Source organism: Eriocheir sinensis, chromosome 24 (genome assembly GCF_024679095.1).
Source record: "Eriocheir sinensis breed Jianghai 21 chromosome 24, ASM2467909v1, whole genome shotgun sequence".
Taxonomy (NCBI): domain Eukaryota; kingdom Metazoa; phylum Arthropoda; class Malacostraca; order Decapoda; family Varunidae; genus Eriocheir; species Eriocheir sinensis.
Genome location: NC_066532.1, coordinates 1103811 through 1111393, shown reverse-complemented (window position 1 = coordinate 1111393; position 7583 = coordinate 1103811). Strand labels below are relative to the sequence as shown.

At 41.9% G+C, this 7583-nt stretch overlaps 1 long non-coding RNA gene across 1 annotated transcript in view; it reads right to left on the bottom strand.

The window, feature by feature from the left end:
* LOC127002698 (uncharacterized) overlaps positions 1-6770 on the bottom strand; it is a 113678-nt gene extending 106908 nt beyond the window's left edge. Inside the window, exon 1 of the long non-coding RNA XR_007756422.1 lies at positions 5292-6770. This is a non-coding gene — a long non-coding RNA (uncharacterized LOC127002698). The remainder of the gene's footprint in view (positions 1-5291) is intronic.
* Between the last annotated feature and the right edge of the window lie 813 nt (positions 6771-7583).

Here is a 7583-nt window from a genome sequence, read left to right as displayed (position 1 = left end):
GTCCATGGAACTGCTACTCTAGCTAACTTGACTTACTGATGTCTATACCTTACGTCGTTCGTAGGATTTCATGGTTACTTTATTTAAATTATACGTAAGGCCTATGCTCGAATATGGATCTTGTGTTTGGAACACTGGCCAGCTCTGTACCTTGAGACTATTAGTATCCACCATGTTCTTTTGTGTAACGATGTTAGTGTCTTTAATCTGCTTCACTGTTTTAGAATGGAATTCTCGGGATGTAGTGTCATATAAATAAGTAAATATATGTGTATATATATATATATATATATATATATATATATATATATATATATATATATATATATATATATATATATATATATATATATATATATATATATATATCTCTATATATATATATATATATACACACACACACAGACACACACACACACACACACACACACACACACACACACACACACACACACACACACACACACACACACACACACACACAGATAGATAGATAGATATTTATTGACCACAAATGTATATAAAACCAAAACATCATACATAAATCAGAAGTTATCTCAAGTACGTATAGCGGTCGCACCATTTCACTGACACGTCGCCCACACGTAAAGTCCCGCGCTCATTCACGTTAACAGCACACACACGGTAGATCGAGGCGAGTCAAGTGAGTGTTGAGACAGTGTTGAGCTACAAGGATAAACAAAGCCAGGCTCTCGCAAAGGGACCATTTCTGAGTGCACGCCCAAAGTAACACTGGTGTCAGAGTGGTAGAACTTCACCGCCATGGGAACTCGTTCCCAGGTTTCCTAAAAGGACGCCATTCTGCCAGAAGTCTTGGAAGCCCTAAAACGCCAGGAGAGGAAACGCCGGGAAAGGAGAGAAAAAACGGCTTCGGTGGTGTGGGTGTGGGGGTATGCATCGTGGGGTGGGCATCGCGTCTCGAACATTCAATATTTTGTATATGTACGCGTCTCAGACTAATGTTCATGCCAACCTCAAGATTATGTATATTTAATAATAGACTGTCTAAAAGGAACCTCTGTGTGTGTTGGTCCTTCCCCGGGGCTGGATCAGGGCGCTCCAACCCTTGGGGCCTCGTGACTGCCAGGGTTTAGTAGGGAACGCCAACGATCCAAGAAGAGTAGTAAGGCGATTTTTATTTTTGTACGTATTTATTTATTTGCTGTTAAGACTAAGGATTCAGAAATAGTAATAGTGATTTTAATTTGTAATTATTTCATTTAGTTATTTATCTGATGTGAAGGCCTAAGATTCAGATGCAGTAGTAGAGCGACCATCGTAAGACAGAGGAACAGTCCACACAGACAAAACACCTCAGCAGTCACTCGTGTGATTACAAACTATTCATAGTTATAACTACATACATGTGACCTCGACATCCATACAAATAGTATATATTCAGTGTACCAACTTGGCAAGTTGAAAAGCAAACCGCAGTCATGAGAACAGTGACGGATCGACGGACGAACATTTGCCCAAGACATGCACGGAGATGATGACTTAAACGTACATGGACCTGCAGCGTTCGCCCGGCCGCTACTAAATCAATTTGGCACCAGAAATCGAACTCTTCCGGCAAAAATAAATTGTTTGAGTCTGATCCAGTAAACAGTTTGCATTGAAAAGTTCATCGTAGACTGCCGCGTGCCACGACTGAAAACAATTTATCAAATGATGAGGGCACTACTCTTTACTTTTTTTCTACTCGCACAATATACATAATGTGGTCACCAGGCAATCATTTGTCTATTGTAAGGCAAACAGCTCAAAGTGGAGGCAACTGAGAGCAGTTGTCCGCTCAATGGCTGTCAGTTTCTTCTTTAGTGACCACCTTGGCATCGCTGCCTCGACAGCAACCCTCTCCTGGCAGCGTCACTCCTCGACCAGCGCCCCGCTCGATCAGCAGAACAGGGCAGTGAGTGGTGCGTGGCCCTGACGCACCTTCACCGCCGCCGAGATGCTGCCGCCGGACACCTCGTCGACAATGTTCCCGTGGCGAGTGGTGGTGCCCGCCATGCAGGTGTACGGCTGCTTCCCCTACAGGATGTCCGCGACAAGCGAACCGCCCACATTTAGTCTCCCGCTATGCCTTTGGTCAATCTTCATATTCTTTTTACAGGCATTATCTTTCTTGGAATCCACTCAAGAAGTTGTGCGAGAAAGCTTTTCTTTGAAGTTGGGGAGTATTGCGTACACCAGTATTGCCATCTTGACGATGGCGGTCCTGTTTGTGAATCCCGCTGCCATGGGTGTGAGGAGCGGCAAGGTGGCGGGGATCCTGCACGACCTGTCGAAGATCACGGAAGTCTCACCACCGCCTTCCTACCGCTGGTACTGCAAACCAACGACTCTTCTGGCCATGTTTTGTGTGGTCCTGTGTACGATACTCTCAGTTGTATTAACCATTGTATTGTTCGCCACAAACAGGAGAATACCAATGGCGTTGATCCCCCCCCTGGCCACTCTATACTTCATTGGTTTCCTGTTGCCCCAAGAAGTGATCTCAATGGTGTTCGGCCTCTTGGGCCGCCGCCTGGTGGCCGCAACGGAGACCACGATGGCCAGGATTTCCAAGCTCCTCACCACCGACGGATCCCTCCAGTGTGACAGTGATGTCGGGGCGGCGCTGAAAGCCCTGCGTGACCTCGAAGCTGTCATCCGGCAGGTATGGAGGAGAGAGTTAGCTTAGGCGTCGCAAGTAATTGATCAATGTCAGTACTGTGTTGATACTGTTGGAACTCACTCAGTCTAAGGCCCGCCCCGGGACAGTAACTTCCTTTCCTACAGGTTGAGCTCCAGAAGGCGGCGGCGACTAGCTGCTTCTTTTGGATGGTCACCACGAGGCTGATGGTCGCAGTCCTGCTGGCCGTCGCCTGCCCCTATGCCATCCTGATAGGCTATAGTCCGGACGGCACCACAGGCTTCATTCTGTGCCTCGCCTACTACTTCATGGTCACGTACTACACCCTGGGACAAAACTTTTTCAACCAGGTGGGAATATGACTTTTGAGATCATGTCATTGGCCCTTCATCGTGTTTGTTGTGAAGTAAACGTTGCGAGAGCTTCGTTACACACATCCCATTTTCTTTGTTACTTTAGGTTAGCGCGGCCGAAGAACTACTGAGAGACCTGACGGTCAATAGTAACATTGACATCGTCAGCTTCAACCTGAAGGTTCGTGAGCGTCTCTATGTTTGGGTTTGTGTGAGAATGAAGCGAATCCAACAATATGCCTCATTTCTTTGCATGTCATTATACAAGTGAAAGCCACAGTTCTAACATAACAAAAATCGTGTACTGCTATGAATAAAAGCAAATAAATGGCAAAACAAGTGACTCCTGAGCGCATGAGTCATTGATACGTGAGTCTGAGTAACAGATAGTGACTCAACAGTGTTTGGCAGGTGAACCGGATAATGGACAGGCTGTCACGTGGCCTTTCCTCCCTCGACATGCGTGGCTGGTACAGGCTGGACTATGCAGCGTTCCTTGGGGTGAGTGACGCTTCCGTTTTCCCCTAAGCATAGTTGTAAGGTATGGAAAATTATGTCTTCTACTTTTGCTTTTTATGTTTCTTGTAAACTGTAAAGTATGGAAAGTGATGTGTTTCTTTAGCCTCTTTCATCGCTTTTGGCGTACGGTTATTTTCAAAGTTTGGAATAGCATGTATTCTTTTCGTTTCTTTTTCGCCTTCAACAGTTCTCCTCCTAAAGTCCGGACAATATACAGTGTGTCTTCTGCTTTTCGTTGTCTTTTACTGGTATGACTGGAAACAACTGGCAAAGTTAACTAACTGACTGGCTACTGATCCTCCTGAACACATAGTCCTGAAACAATGCGTTGTTTACAGACCCACATTTGCCATGGTTTTGGTAGAGGTTGTCTTAGTATTTCCATGGGTAGTTATATGCGCTTATTGATAGCTTGACAAGGCTCCTGCACCATGAATTTGAAAAAAATACTCATGAGAACCCAACTCATCATCTATGTGGCCTTTATCAATAGTAGCTGTGAAAGCCGAAAGCCCTTATTATTGCACACTGTTGATTCGGGTTCCTTCTCCACCCTTCCTAGTCATAGAATACACAACTACTTTTCGTCATTCGTCTCCAGCTGCTTCGCCTCACCCCCTCTCGTCCTCCCCTGCAGCTCCTCAACACTGTGCTGACCTACTTGGTGATCATGTTCCAAGTAGGAGGAATCCAAATCGACACTTCCAACTCTACAGGCAACTCCTCAGACCCGGGAATAAAAATCTGATCCACAAGTATGAGATTCATGGATGAGAGGCGCAAGATACTTTCATGGTAATTATTCACGTAAAACAATTAAATGTTACTGCACTTAGGCCTGGGTGGACGATCGAAGAGTATCGTAGGGAGCAGATTTTACTGAGGTGGACTAGACGTGAGATACTGATGATGATGATGATGATAATGATAATAATAATAAAATAATAATAGTAATAACAATAACAATGATTAATAATAACATTACATGAGAGGAACATGTATGCAGTCTATGTAGTTCCTATCAAAACATTACCCAAATGCAGAGTCAGGTAATACTAAAGGATGTAGTAAGTCACATGGATGTAGAAGTGAAGTAAGGAAGAATTATAAATTACTTAACTTTGCTTTATCCCCACATAATTGATTTATAAGGTTACATGTCAGAGCGGAGATAAAGTGGTGATCATCTGGAGGGGGCAGCTTCGTCAACATCTACAACAGCCTTCATGACTCCAAGAAGTGTTGAATTGCATTACACTCCAAATAAATGGACCCTGCCAACAGTAGCAGATGTAAAGACTGAAGCGAGGTTATGAGACGATATAAGAAGTTATATATTTAGTCCTGGCAGATGAATGTGACCCCAAAATGAAAAGACTATGGCTACTGTAACCGGTGTAATGAGTGACGAATGCATGGCTATTATTATTTTCATTACTATCATTTCATGAGTCAAAGGCCACTCCAGAGTCAATCTAGAGTCCCTAGAGAGGAGCATCGACACAGACGGCACCGTGTATAAGGTTACTAGGCACCATCTTTGGCCCGTCGAGCACCGCGCCACCTTTGAACTTTGAACTATTAACTGCACATGCACTGATTAGGTGCAGATGTATTTGGACAACTGGACGGATTTGGACGCCGCACCGGGTTTGGCGTTGTAGGGTGGGCGAGAAGACGAGCCCCCACGGCGTGTACCCTCATTGATTGATTGATTGAATACATGCACTATAAAGAATAATTAGCTTTGTACTTACATCCATTCACCACGAAGACGGAGAGACAAGACGAAGGAGGATTGCGCCCTGTCCGACGAGTCCTCTGGTGCTGTTTCCCTGTCCTTTCGTGTCATTTGAACACGGCAACGGGCCACACGCACACATTGTTGTCCTTTTCTTACACTGGCATGATAGGTTTAAGTTGGGAGGGCGTAATAAAAGGTTCATTCCTGCTCATCTTGTTATTGCCGGTGATGACAATGTTGGGTAGATTTTTCATGCCCCCCCTAATGTCCTTTTCAGTAGATAGGCCTAGTACACATCTATGCCTTTACTTGTCGACTGTTGTATGCATTAAGATATAAACAGCAAATAAGTCACTGCATCGTCTCTCATTCTTCTGTTTCTGAAGGATAGTTATACGTTTCTTCTGTCTGTTTTCTTGTTTGTTTGTTCATTGTTTGGATAATATATAGGAGACATGATGTGCGTAACACCACACAGTTACCACTTACATTTGACCGCACGAGTCTCCGATATTTTTACCTTTTTGGAAGCTTATTTGTCACTGTCAATCTTAAAACACAACACGCACACACACACTTATTAATCCCCGAAACCACCCTTGCCTCTGTATTACTTGTGTTAGCCATTACTGTGTGTTATATGAGCACTAAATTAAGTCAAATCAGAGGCAATATTGTGTTTTTGATACCTTATGTGTTGCTGTCAATCTTAAAACACAACAAAGACCAGTAAAATCACAGGAAATAAGTGTTTTTGTATCTTATGTGTTGCTGTCATCTTAAAACACAACAAACACCAGTAAAATCAGAGGAAATAAGTTTTTTGTACCTTATGTGTTGCTGTCATCTTAAAACACAACAAACACCAGTAAAATCAGAGGCAATATTGTGTTTTTTGGTACTTATGTGTTGCTGTCATCTTAAAACACAACAAACACCAGTAAAATCAGAGGAAATAAGTGGGTTTTTTTGTACCTTATGTGTTGCTGTCATCTTAAAACACAACAAACACCAGTAAAATCAGAGGAAATAGTGTGTTTTTTGGTACTTATGTGTTGCTGTCATCTTAAAACACAACAAACACCAGTAAAATCAGAGGAAATAAGTGGGGGGGTTTAGTACCTTATGTGTTGCTGTCATCTTAAAACACAACAAACACCAGTAAAATCAGAGGAAATATTGTGTTTTTGTACCTTATGTGTTGCTGTCATCTTAAAACACAACAAACACCAGTAAAATCAGAGGAAATATTGTGTTTTTGTACCTTATGTGTTGGTGTCAATCTTAAAACACAACAAACACCAGTAAAACTCAGAGGAAATAAGTGGGTTTTTTTGTACCTTATGTGTTGCTGTCATCTTAAAACACAACAAACACCAGTAAAATCGGAGGAAATAAGTTTTTTTTTTGTACCTTATGTGTTGCTGTCATCTTAAAACACAACAAACGCCAGTAAAATCAGAGGAAATATTGTGTTTTTGTACCTTATGTGTTGCTGTCATCTTAAAACACAACAAACACCAGTAAAATCAGAGGAAATATTGTGTTTTTGTACCTTATGTGTTGCTGTCATCTTAAAACACAACAAACACCAGTAAAATCAGAGGAAATATTGTGTTTTTTGGTACTTATGTGTTGCTGTCAATCTTAAAACAACAAACACCAGTAAAATCAGAGGAAATAAGTGGGTTTTTTTGTACCTTATGTGTTGCTGTCATCTTAAAACACAACAAACACCGGTAAAATCAGAGGCAATATTGTGTTTTTTGGTACTTATGTGTTGCTGTCATCTTAAAACACAACAAACACCAGTAAAATCAGAGGAAATATTGTGTTTTTTGGTACTTATGTGTTGCTGTCATCTTAAAACAACAAACACCGGTAAAATCAGCGGAAATATTGTGTTTTTGTACCTTATGTGTTGCTGTCATCTTAAAACACAACAAACACCAGTAAAATCAGAGGCAATATTGTGTTTTTTGGTACTTATGTGTTGCTGTCATCTTAAAACACAACAAACACCAGTAAAATCAGAGGAAATATTGTGTTTTTTGGTACTTATGTGTTGCTGTCATCTTAAAACACAACAAACACCGGTAAAATCAGCGGAAATATTGTGTTTTTGTACCTTATGTGTTGCTGTCGAGCTTAAAACACAACAAACACCGGTAAAATCAGCGGAAATATTGTTTTTTGGTACTTATGTGTTGCTGTCAATCTTAAAACACAACAAACACCAGTAAAATCGGAGGAAATAAGTTTTTTTTTGTACCTTATGTGTTGCTGTCATCTTAAAACACAACAA